The 13,992-nt window shown below is 34.8% G+C and overlaps 1 non-coding gene across 1 annotated transcript; it reads left to right on the forward strand.

Annotated features, from left to right (window-relative positions):
• The first annotated feature begins 2,795 nt into the window (after positions 1 to 2,795).
• Positions 2,796 to 2,901, forward strand: LOC128036431 (small nucleolar RNA R71). The gene has a single exon (XR_008193228.1). It is a non-coding gene; the product is annotated as a small nucleolar RNA R71 (small nucleolar RNA).
• The last annotated feature ends 11,091 nt before the right edge of the window (positions 2,902 to 13,992 follow it).

Genomic DNA, 13,992 nt, shown 5'->3' on the forward strand with positions numbered 1-13,992 from the left:
TTCACTTCTTCTTCTTGGTCCATATTTGCCGGCCCAAACATGTCATGTGTATAATTGGGAACCTAAATGTTGTTTGCCTCACAAACTCTTGAAAAATTGGTCCTGATTCTTGCATCCACTGAATCATCCAATCTAACTTTTGATGACTATTCTCACTAACATCCTCTTGAGCTCATGTCAACCTTTTTGACGAAGTGAGTGTAGTTGTCATTTCTTGCTATTGCTTATTCCAATCTTTTGTTTGTTTGGCCTGCAAGTCGATGTATTGTTGGAACAAGGTGTCCCCGATAATGCTTTGGGATGGTTTCAACGACTACTTAGTGGACGTCATAGATACACTTGCCTTTTTGCATAAAGCCGTCACTAGATGGGAAAAGAATACTCCTACCTTCTGGCTACTAATGCATCTTCCCATGGTGGATCCATTTGCCAACAGATACTTGCTTTTTTCTGTAAAATAACATAGAGTAACACTGCTCTAAAGGTATTAACATTAGAAATATTTAAAGCAGATATAATTCATGTGCAAATGAATTGAATCCACATTTTAGCTTTCGAAAACATAATAGCTTGATGGAAAGATACTGGGATATTGTTACCTGTGTGATACTTCCATTCACCCCTTCCCTCAGTTAAAAAATTTTATAATATTATCCATATATGTCTTTAAAATATTCTAAGTCAGTTTCATCAATTAAATAATTCTCATAGTATGGAACATGATAAAAGTCACAAATTATTCTAAGGGTTACTTGCACCGCTTTCCCTCGCACAAGTAATGTATCCCATATACGAACTTCATTATTTCTAGACTTGTGGTCCTGTAGAGATGTGTAAAACTCTTGGACAATAGGGACTACAACTTTATCCTTTGGTATCGACTAAAAATGTTCCCAACAATGATACCTAACCAAAGGCCAAATTTCTTTACACAAAATCATCGATGGATCAAATCCCCTCTTTTGAATAAATGTTTTTCCTTGAAGTTCATTGAAATACTTTTCAACGTTCGGATTTGGAAAATTAGAAGGAGTTTGAACCATTGATGGCTCTATTTCCATTGTTCGCCTAACTTTCTTAAGAGGCATGATGTTTCAATCCTAATGACGTACTAAATAAATAAGTCAATGGAATAGTAAAAAGTTTGAGTTTAGGAACCCTTAACCTTGAATGTATAGTTAAAGTTCATTTGAATTCCTTGCTTGCCCGTGCTGTCCTCGTTCCTTGTTGCACCGAGTTTGTGAAAGAAAATTTGGGAAATTAAGGGTTTAGGGTTTAAAGGATGTTGAGATATTTGAGAGAGTTTTAAGGGTAAGGGTTTAAAGAGTGTTTTGACTAGGAGTAAATAGGAGTTTAGGTTTTAAAATAGGAAATTAAAGGTTTAGAAATTGAGTAAAATTAATGTTAAAGTAATCGGGTTATGCAATGGGTCGAGTCAACCCTGTAAAAAATTACAGCGATGTTGCTACACAGGGGTTCTGTGTCGCGACACATCCATCAGTTCCATGTCACAGGGGCATTAAATTAATACTAGCTCCTAAATCGCATAGGGCTCTATTAAAGTGAATACTCTTTATTTCTATGGGAATGGTAAAACTAACTAGGTCTTTCACTTTTCACGGTACTTGTCTGGAAACAATTACACTACAAGAAGCACTTAAATTAACTTGTTCTCCTACCTTAATTTTCTTAAGCCCTGCCATCATCTCCTTTAAAAACTTGGCATACTTGGGAGCCTTCTCAATTAACTCAATCAAAGGTAGGTTAACATTTAAGGTTTTAAATAAAAAATAAAAGAAACTTACAAATTCATCCTCGTCTCGCTTTTTTGTTTATTCTAATCTTGATGGAAATGAGACTTTTGTGATTTCAGCATCTTTAGGTGTCTCTTTTCCCGTCTCAACCGTTAACGCTTTCTCCCTATCTGGTTCAGGTCCCTCTTACACATGTAGGGAATTGTCTTGAGGTTCATTAATATTATCCATAGTTACCTCCAGGATAGGTATTTCTGGGCTAATTAGTACCTTACCCGATCAGAGTGCTATAGCTTTCACATGCTATTTACCTTCCCTTCGTGGATTATCTTCTATGTTACTAGGAATGCCTGAGTCAATTTTTCTTTTGATATCTCCCATCATGCTCATTAATTGGCTTATTTAATCCTCAAGCTTAGTTAATGTTCTTATTGAGTTAGTGCACTTAGATTGCACTTACTTGACATTTGTCCTCATTGACTGCATCTCTCATTCAATTCTATCATAACATTGACCACATGTCGTATGGTCACTTGGTTTGGCTCTGTCTTGGGGTTTCTACAAGTAAGGAGGTTGGTAATTAGTATTTTTAACTTGACTAGAATTGTTACCTCCTCTTTGGTTTTCTCCTCATCTCAAGTTCGAGTGATCTCTCTAGCCATGATTGTATGTGTTTGAATAAGAGTTTCCACCCCTATTCCCAATGTAATTTATATCCTCGGTAGGATTATTGATATAATGGAAAACTGGCATGTCTCCTCCATGCATAGAGGGTACAAAAGCAGATTCAATACGGTTGAGTCTATCCACTAGTTGGTAATATTTATCATCCTATTGAATAGCTTTGGCCGTAGCGAGTTTCTGGCCATATGTGAATTGTTTAGTTTGCCACTGGTAGGAGTTTAATTCCATGTTTTCAATAATTTCATATGCATCCTCGTACGTTTTATTCATACGGGCTCCTCTTTCTGCTCCATCTAATCTTGATCTTGCGTTCGCATCTAACTCATTAGAAAAAAATGCAATCTCATCCACTTAGGAAATCAATTGTGTGGACATTTTTGAATCAACATTTTGAAGCTTTCCCACACATCATAGAAGCTTTCTCATTCCATCCATCTAAGGACAACAATCTCTCTCCTTAATTGGACTACTTTACTAATCTAGAAAACTTCTATAAGAATTTTCTAGTAAGTTCGTCCCAAGTTGTGATCGATCCTGAAGTCTATGAGTTTAACCAAGAAAAGGTGTTATCAATCAGAGAAAATAGAAACAACCGAAGATGAATAGCATCATCAGTGACCCCGTTATGCTTAAAAGTATCATAGAGTTTAAGAAACCGTTTCAAATGTTGATAAGGATATTCTATCATAGTGCCCCTAAACTTAAAATTATTTTGGTTTATTTAAGCTAAGATAATTGCTTTATTTAAATAATATTTATTTGATTCATACTTATAATGTTTGTGCCTCAATCGATCATGTTTTCAATTAAAATCAAGTCTGTATTTCGTTCATACGTGATTGAAATGCACCTGAATTAGCTGAGCGATCCTAACCAGACGACGGCTAATGGACGCATAATTGAAATGTGCATGCTCAATTTAGATCCTAACACGATAAAATTGTAGGTTGCATAACAACTCTAACCAAGCTCTGTTATCTGCATAGTTTTTAGATTTGTGTGATTAAATTGTTTCAAACCTAACACGTCCCTGTTACCTCACACGAAGGCTAAGAAACCCTTAGTTAATAAGGATCAGTAAAATGAGTATTTACTAAGTAAAGGATTCCGAAATGACCTAATGTGGTTTTCAAACTCATGAAAGATTGAGTTGCCATGGAATATTTTTCCGAATGTTATTAAGCATGTTCTTAATAAATTGAGTTTAATTAAAGTAATTGTCCTAGTTTATTTATGTTATAATTGTTGCAAATTGTGTTTAATTTTACTAAAATCTATTTCATTCATATAGTTTGCATACTTAGGATAATTTGCATTAGGGATCATTGCATTTAGTTTAATATATTTTAATCACCACTTCTCAACTATATTGTGTTTTTATTTACCAAATTATTAATATAATTTTACAAATTAAGTGACTTAACACAAATACAATCCCTGTGGAGATGATAACTCGATACTTACTTATTACTTGATAACGACTGTGTAGACTTGTACAAACCTAAGCATTACACTTGATTAAGTAAAATCATGACTAAGCTATTCTTGCATTACAATTGTTAGGTAACTAATGAATTAATTATTTAAACGTATTGAAATTATAATTAATGTACACAGTACTTAATCAGTGCATGTTTAATCATCTAAGGTAGCTGAGGGTTAGATTAGCAACAGTATCTGACGATACATTTGCCTTGCATAACTTGCAGGACTATTGTGATTAAACTGTTTCTAGGTAAGGATACTGTGTTACCTCACATAGTCTTTTATGTGCTTATTAAATCGAGTTAATTGTTTGAATTGACATAGGGATATGAACAAGAGATTATTTCGATTTAATAAGTATGTATGTGCAATAACATATTTGCCTATTAAGATCTGTTTAATCGGTTGAATTGACATAGGGATATAGTCAAGAGATAAATGGATTTTGGTAGGTGTGTATGTTCATAAGTTAACAACTTATCGAGTTACGGTGAACTTATTCGTAACAATATAAACATGAGTTTAATAATTTTAAGTTAAGAAATGTAATTAATCTAACACAATTATGTCATATTGATTAAAATCATATTTTGAAATCGTGCATTTGAGATTTATTTATTTAGTTCACTTAGTTTAAAATCTTAGTTTTTAATCACCCTCTTCAAACAAAATATTTTTCTTCACCAAAGTGTTTAAAATAGCATTCATAAATAATTCTTTTCACAGTCCTTGTGGGTACGATAACTCGACATTTACTTGTCACTTTATTACTTGTTGCGATTGTGCACACTTGCACATTTTTGTCATTCTAGCATGTGGTCTAATTCCGACGGTAACTCTAACTGATATGTCACTGGTCCAACCCTCTTAAGAATGCGATAAGGTTCAATAACGCTTGAACTCAACTTTCCTTTATGACCAAATCTCAATACCTTCTTCCATGGAGATATCTTAAGGAATACCTGATCACGAACACTGAACTTTATATCCTTCATTTTAAAATCAAAATAGGCCTTCTGACGATCATATGCCACTCTCAACCAATCCTGAACCAGTTTCATAATACTCTCAGTCCCTTGCACTAAATTTGGGCCCAAGAGTTTCTTTTCCCCCAATTCGATCCAACAAATAGGTGTTCGACATTTGTGACCATAAAGAGCTTCATAGGGAGCCATTTGAATGCTCTACTAAAAACTATTATTGTGTGCAAACTTAGCAAGTGGAAAATGCTCTTCCCAATTGCCACGAAAATCAATTACACAACCCCTCAACATATCTTCGAGGACTTGTGTAACCCTTACAGACTGTCCATCAGATTATGGATGAAAAGTCTTACTGAAGTCCAATTGTCTGTCAAGAGCCTCATTCAACTTGTTCCAAAATCGAGACGTGAAACGAGGATCCTGATTGGAGATGATCGATACTGGTACCCATGAATTCTCACAAGTTTAGAAATATACAGTTTGACTAACTTCAGTAATGAATAATCTGTGTGAATCAACAAAAAATGAGCTGATTTGGTCAATTTATCCACAATTACCCAAATTGAATCTTTCTTAGAAGGCGTCAAAGGTATCCCACTAACAAAGTCCATAGTCACTCGTTCTCACTTCCATTGAGGAATCTGAATAGTCGTAAACTCGATCACATCTTGCTTTACTCCTTACCACCAGTATTGTTCTTGAATATCTCAATACATTTTATTCCCTGTAGGATGCATAGCATATGGGCTACTATGCATTTTCCAAAGAATGGACTCCTCAGATCCCTATCCAAAGGTACATAGTACCTTCCACGATAACATAAAATTCCCTCCAAATTAAACCCAAAGTCTGTAGTGTTGCCTTCTTCAATTTGTTTGATGTGTGGCACAATAGACAAATCTAGAGACTGTTTCGATTTGATCTCATCCACCAAGGTGGGTCTTACTTGTAAATCTACAAGAAAACCCTCATCCTCATACAAACTGAATCTAGCAAACATCACCTTCAAATCAGTTATTGACCTCCTACTCAACGCATCAGCTACAACATTTGCCTTCCATGGATGGTACTCGATGGTGCAATCATAGTCCTTGAGCAACTCAATCCACCTCCTCTGCCTCAAGTTTAACTCCTTTTAGGTGAGGAGATACTTAAGGCTTTTGTGATTCATGTAAATAATGCATTTCTCAACACAGAGCTAGTGTCTCCAAATCTTAAGAGCGAAGACCACCACAACTAACCTGAGATCATGAGTAGGGTAGTTTCTCGAAACTACCTTGCTGCTCATCGATCCACTTGAAAGGGGCACTCTCCCTCAATAGTTTGGTCATAGGATGAGATACAATCAAAGAGAAACCTTCTAGAAACCTTTTGTAATAACCTGTAAGACCAAGAAAGCTTCGAATCTCACTAACATTCTTAGGTTGTTTCCAATCTAGAATAGCCCCAATCTTCTTTGGATCAACTTAGATACCCTTAGTTGATACCACGTGACCTAAAAACATCACTTCATAGAGCCAAACTCGTACTTCCTCAACTTATCGTATAACTTTTTCTCACGAAGGGTTTGAATAACCTCTCTCATGTGCTCCTCATGCTTAGCTTTAATCTTAGAATAAATCAAGATGTCGTCGATGAACAAAAATCAATTCATGAGGTCCATAAAAGTTGTTGGTGCATTGGTAAGACCAAAAGGCATCACTAAGAATTCATAATGACCGTACTGAGTTCTGAAAGAAGTCTTAGATCAATCTTAAGCTGATAATAACTTGACCTCAGATCAATCTTAGAGAAAACTATGGCACCCATAAATTTAACTAAAAGGTCATCAATCCTTGGCAACGAGTACTTGTTCTTCACTGTCAACTTGTTCAACTGCCGGTAATCAATGTAGAGTCTCATCGATCCAACCTTTTTCTTTACAAACAAAACTGGATCTCCCTAAGGTAACACACTTAGCTTTATGAATCCACAATCCAACAACTCTTACAATTTCACCTTTAGCTCATTAAGCTCCTTAGGTGCCATGCGATAAGGAGTTATGGACAACGGAGCTGTCTTAGGCAGCAACTTGATCCCAAAATCAACCTCAAGCTCCAAAGGTAAACCATTCAATTCCTCTATGAGTACATCAGGAAACTCCCTCACTACATGGATGTTCTCTATCACCGACTCATCAACATTCATATCCAAGATCGTTGAATTAGGGTTATAGAGCATTACCGCACAAATAGAACATTAAACATACATTTCATACATCATTACAAACATATTAACATACATTTATTCACATATGTACCATCTCTTAATCGAGCCCTCGAGGCCCTAGAATCACCTTAGAAACAATTCTGGACCAAATTGGAAGCAATTAGAAATTTCAAGTAAAAGTTAGAAAAATTTGATTGAGGGGTCACACGGCCCGTGTCTCAAGCCGTGTATCCTTCAAAATAGGGACAAACGGCTGTGTCCCAGCTCATGCCCTCACCCATGTAACTCTCTGAGTAGGGTCACATGGCCGTGTCACACACCCGTGTGTTAACCCCTATAACTCTCGATATAGCCCAACACGCCCGTGTACCAGGCCGTGTAACTACCGGACTTGCATGCAATGGAACCTACAGAGACACACGGCCGTGTCACCAAGCCATGTGTCACACACAGCTGAGTCACAAGCTCGTGTCTCAGGCTGTGTGAACCCAAAATGAACCTTAAACAACAAGTTTACTATTTCAAGCTTACTTAGAGTCTAAGCAATCCATTTACTAGTAAAAAGACCTATTCAAAGTGACTTTAAACAAGCCAAAAACATGCCAAACCAACAGCCTAAGTGCCTAACCAATGTATCTTCATAGATACTAAAGTATATACAACTATACATCAAAATAAAACTTCAAACACAACTTATCAATTCATCCAATCTAACACGTATCAATGTACCTATCATAGGTACCTCAATCACAACATATCATTAACACATATCATTCATATTCGCATTGGAACCTTACTTCATTCACATGTATCATATAAGCTGGAAATTACACAAAAGACCATACTTAATATTTACATATCTCGAAACATTAGTAATAATAATAACACAAAAACTTATTACATGCCATATAATCTGAAATGAACATTTCAAAAACTATTGAGATTTATGGATAGTGTGACTTGAGTGCCGATCCAATCGTCCAACCTTCTTAGTATCTACAAGAACAATAAATCACAAGTAAGCTTAATGAAGCTTAGTAAGTCGACGTATTAAAATAATAAATCTTACTGAAGTAAGTACAATAATTCAAACAATAATTCAACCATGAATGTTCTCTGTACATCCACAACCTCAATCAATAAATTCTAAAATTTTAGTTCAATACTCAAATATATATAACAAATCCATCATAATCATAAAACAAGTTACCTTACCAAGATTTTCAATTTGCTGAACGACTTACGGATACGAGCACATCGACAATCCAACCAAAATACACCAGATGCTCACAAGAGCCAATCCATCCAAAATACACCAATGCTCATAAGAACTAATCCCTTCGAAACACATCAATGCTCATAAGAGCTAATCCCTCTGAAATACAACAATGCTCATGAAAGCTAGTCCAATCGAAACACACCAAAACAAAAAGTATAACATGAGAGTTCGTAACAAATGTTGAACCTCGGTACACTTGGTAAACTATCTCCACAATAGTCTCCACTCCAAACCCCCATAACACACACCATATCTCGATAGTACTCTACCGTATGTTCAACCCGATCCAAATATCAAAATTCGATAACATTTCTCAATTAACCTTTCATAATAAAATTTAAATATATCTACTGTATCGTCTTAAATTATCCAAAAATTCATATAGATGTTAAATTTTAAACTGTACGAACTTACTTGGACTGAATTTTAGTAGTTGTAGAAGTTTAGAGACTATTCCACAATTTTCCTTTTACAAGAGTATCTACGGAACTTGATCTAAAATGTAAAACTCTTCAATTATTAGCTTATATTTCATATTTCAATTCACATTACAATTTATACCCTTTTATTTTTAAATTTACATAATTACCTCAAACATTTACAATTTAATCCTTTAACCCGAAAATCATCAAATTAACTATTTTTCTCAAGTCAAAATTATAGTCGAATATACTGGGCCCTTGTACAGTCCCTATTAAACATCTAATTCACTACAAACACTAAAATTTTGATATTTTCACAATTTAATCCTAAAATCAAAATTTAAGAGAAATCACTTTACAAAATCATCAAACAACACAATCAAAGCTTCAAATACATGATATTCATCAATGGAAACTTCTAAAATTTTTAACAGATTTAAAAACAAAGGTACGAGCTAGCTGGACTTAGTTGCAATGATCTCAAAAACATAAAAATGACAAGAAATAGATAACAATTTCTCTTACATGCAATGAAAACTGTCCAAACCGAAGCTTCTCTTTCTTTGGCTATGGTTTTCGTCAAGCTTGAAGAAGAAAATGAAAGTGTTTTTGTTTTCTTCAATAATTAATTTAGTTTAAATTACAAAATTACCATTGATCAGATAATTTTTAATCAATTTCAACTATGTTGTCGTACCACTATATTAACTGGGTATATTTGCTACTTAAGTCCCTCCTTATTTATTAATTAAGCTATTTAATCACCTAAATGCAATAATTACTAAATTTTGCACCTTTTGCGATTTAGTTCTTTTTCTTTAATTAACTATTTAAACGCTAAGATTTCTAGAACAAATTTTAATACGACTCTAATTACTCCATAAATATTCAAAAAATAATATTTACGAGTTGAATCAATAGAAATTTATGGTCCCAAAATCACTATTCCGTCACCATTGAAAATCGGGCTATTACAACTCTCTCGCCTCTTAGGAAATTTCTCGCTCGAAATTGTTTCTTGAGAATAGATTTATATACTGTAGTTTCATTGATTCATTAGTTTCCCAAGTAGCTTCTTCTATACCATGACAATGCCATAAGACTTTTACTAACGGTACTCATTTATTCCACGACTCTTTAATTTCCTGAGCCAAAATTTTCACTAGTTCCTCAAAATATGTCAAATCTAGCTATAATTAAATCTCACTATGATGAATCACATGCGAAGGATCAGACCTATATTGTCTCAGCATTGAAACATGAAATACATTATAAATTTTCTTAAGTGTAGAGGGAAAAGCTAATCTATAAGCCACAGGGTCGATTCTTTCAACAATCTCATACGATCCTATAAATCTCGAACTCAATTTCCTTTTCCTGCCAAAACGTAGCACTTTCTTCCACGAAGAAACTTTTAGAAATACTCGATCGCCATCAACAAATTCTATATATCAAATTAATCGAACTTTTTCTTCAGTTTCTCGGATCAAATCAATTCCCACCATTTTTTATTCACTCAATTTAGACCAATACAATGGTGTTTTACACTTTCTTCTGTAAAGAGCTTCAAATGGTGTCATTTTTATACAGGATTGATAAATGTTATTATAAGTGAGTTCAGCTAATGGTAAATACTTTTCCCAGTTACCTTCAAACTCGAGTATACAACATCTCAATATTTCTTCCAGAATCTATATCACTCGTTCTGATTACCCGTCCGTCTGAGGATGAAACGTCGTGCTGAAATTGAGTTTAGTGCCCAAAGCCTCGTGAAGTTTGCCCTAAAATCTTGATGTAAATCTCAGATCATGGTCTAAAATAATAGATGTCGGAACTCTATGTAATCTGATAATCTCAGATAGATATAATTCCACTAATCTTTCAACTGAGAAATCTATTCTGACTAGAATAAAATGTGTCGATTTAGTCAATTTGTCCATAATCACCCAGATCGAATCTTTCTTTTTCGGAGTTTCCGGTAAACCAGATAAGGAATCCATTGTGACTCGCTCCCACTTCCACTCAGGAATCATAACAGCTTGTAGTAAACGTGACGATATGTGATACTCTGCTTTTACCTGTTGACATATTAAACATTTAGCTACAAATTCAAAAATTTCCCATTTCATATCCGGCCACTAGTACATCTATTTCAAATCACAATACATCTTCGTGCTACCAAGATGAATAGAATATGTACTACTGTGTGCTTCTGAAAATTATCTCTTTTCAAACCTAAATCATTCGGAACACAAATCCTATCATGATAATGTAACATACCATCATCATCAATACTGTACTCAGAACTCAAATTATTTAAAACCAGTTGTCATTTCAATTTCAACTTCGGATTGTCATTTTGTAAGTCCCAAATTCGTTGTAGAAATAGGGGTTTAGTTCTCAACTCAACCAGTACAGAACCATCTTCATTCAGAGCTAAATGAGTATTCAACACTTGAAGTGCAAACACTGATGACTTTCAATTGAGTGCATCCGTAACCACATTGGCCTTTCCTGGATGATAATTAATAACTAGATCGTAATCTTTTAGTAGCTCTAACCAACATCACAGTCTCAAATTCTGTTCTTTCTAAGTCATCAAATACTTTAAACTTTTGTGATCCGTAAACACGTGAAATTTTTTACCGTATAAATAATGTCTCCAAATCTTCAAAGCCAATACAATCAAGGCTAATTCAAGATCATGAGTAGGATAATTCTTTTCATGTGGCTTTAACTACTGAGAAGCATAAGCTACTACTTTCCCTGCCTACACAAACACACAACCCAAACCGTTGAGAGAGAAATCACTATAAACAACATATGCTACCCAAGACTCAAGCTGAGTCAATACTGGAGCTTCTGTCAACACGTTTTTTAGTTTATCAAAACTCTATTGGCATTTATCGGACCAAGCAAACTTAATATTTTTCTATTGTTGTCTGGTCATTGATGAAGCAATGATTAAGAAGTTTTTAACAAAATGTCGATAGTAACCTGCTAAACCCAAGAAACTTCGCACTTCAGAAACATTCTTTGGAGTTTTCCAATTCATCACAGTAGAAACTTTACTTGAATCAACTCAAATCCCATCAGCTGATACTATGTGACCCAAAAATCCAACCTCGCGAAGCCAGAATTAACATTTACTAAACTTTGCATACAATTCTCAAGTGTTGAGCATTCTCGGATTCTGTCTTAGAATAGATTGATATATCATCGATAAACACAACCACAAATCTATCCAAATAAGGTTAAAAAACTGGATTCATCAAATCCATAAAAATAGCAGGGGCATTAGTCAAACCAAATGGCATTACCATAAACTTATAATGACCATAACGATTTCTGAAAGCCATCTTTGACACATCACAATCTTTAACCCGCAACTGATAACACCTAGATCTGAGATCTATCTTTGAGAATATAGTAGCACATTTTAGTTTATCAAACAAATCATCAATACATAGCAAGAGATACTTATTCTTTATTGTGACTTTATTCAACTATCTGTAGTTAATACATAATCTCAAAGAACCGTCTTTCCCTTTTACAAACAGTATAGGTGCACCCCAAGGAGATACACTCAATTGACTAAACCCTTTGTCTAATAGCTCTTGCAACTTTTCTTCCAACTCTTTTTATTCAATTGGTGCCATGAGATACGGTGCTATCGATATCGGTGCATTTTCAGGAACTAGATCAATCACAAAATCAACTTCAATATCAAGAGGCAAACCCGACAACTCTTTAGGAAATACATCAATAAATTCACTAACAATCGGTAACTGATCTAACTTCGATTCTGGATGTCTGGTATAAAGAATGTATGCTAGAAATGCTTCACGACCTTTACATATCAATCTATGTGCAGAAATAGCTGAAATGATTCTAACAGCACTATTCGGCCCGTTAGATAAAACTGAAATCATCTCTCCTAATTGGCATCTCAAATCAATTTGTTTTTGTCTGAAGTTTATCACAGTATCATGCAGCGATAGCCAATCCATACCCAAAATAACATCAATTTCCTGAAAGGGTAATAACATCAAATCAGTAGGGAATTCACAGCCTCTAACTTTCAGTGGACATTTGCAACAAACTAAGTTAACTATCACACTCTGACCTAGTGGATTAGTAACTTGCATATCATATTTAGTCAATTCAATAGGTAATTTCTTTTTCGTTACTAATGCATTGCAAATATAAGAATGAGTTGACCTGGGGTCAATAGTGCATACACAGTAGCATCAAAGAGATCGAATATAATAGCAATCACATCAGATGCAACAGCTTCCTCTCTGGCTCTAATAGCATATGTGCGAGTAGCTGTTCTAGCCTCTAGCCAAACAACAGTGTCTTTTGCTCTCGTACGAGTAGTCCCTACAGTACTGTTCTGGCCCGGACATCTACTTTTCTGAGATGTAGACATTTGCTTTTCATTCTGTTCTTCATTTCCTTTTAACTATTTAGGACAAATTCCAAAGAAAGTGATCAGTCAACCCATATCTATAACAGGCTTCCGACTTAGCTCTACACTCGCCAGGATGATATTTTCCACAATGTCTATAACTGGGCTTCAAGTGTCTCGTACATTTCCCACACTATCAACTGGTTTTGTAGGAGCTTTAAAATCATGTTGAATCGATTTATTTTTATTCATATGTTCAGACATTAAAGTGGCTCGACTAAAGTCTTACCTAGTCTTCTTTGATGGTGTTGTAGAAAATGACTTAGAAGAACTTCTCTTATGAAACTCTCGAATCCGTCTATCATTTTGTATCTTACGATTGTACACTTCTTCCATTTTCTGTGCATGATCAGATAAAACAACAAATTCTCGGATTTCATTACCTCCGATTATCATTCAAATTTCATCATTTAGGACATCTTCAAACTGGATACACATCTCTTTTTCAGTAGGCACAATCTCTCGGTTATATTTATTAAGATATACAAACTCTCTCATGCTCAGCCACCAATTTATTTCCCTGTCATAACTCAAGAAATTCTCTCATTTTCTTGTCCAGATATCATTTTTCGACATACTTCTTTTTAAACTCGATTTGAAAGAAATCCTAGGAAATTTTCTCCCTCGGTACTACAGCTACCAATATAGTCCACCAACTATATGCTTCGTCTTTTAACAATGAAACGAAACATCTAAGAAAATCATC

Source organism: Gossypium raimondii, chromosome 13 (genome assembly GCF_025698545.1).
Source record: "Gossypium raimondii isolate GPD5lz chromosome 13, ASM2569854v1, whole genome shotgun sequence".
NCBI classification, from domain to species: Eukaryota; Viridiplantae; Streptophyta; class Magnoliopsida; order Malvales; family Malvaceae; genus Gossypium; species Gossypium raimondii.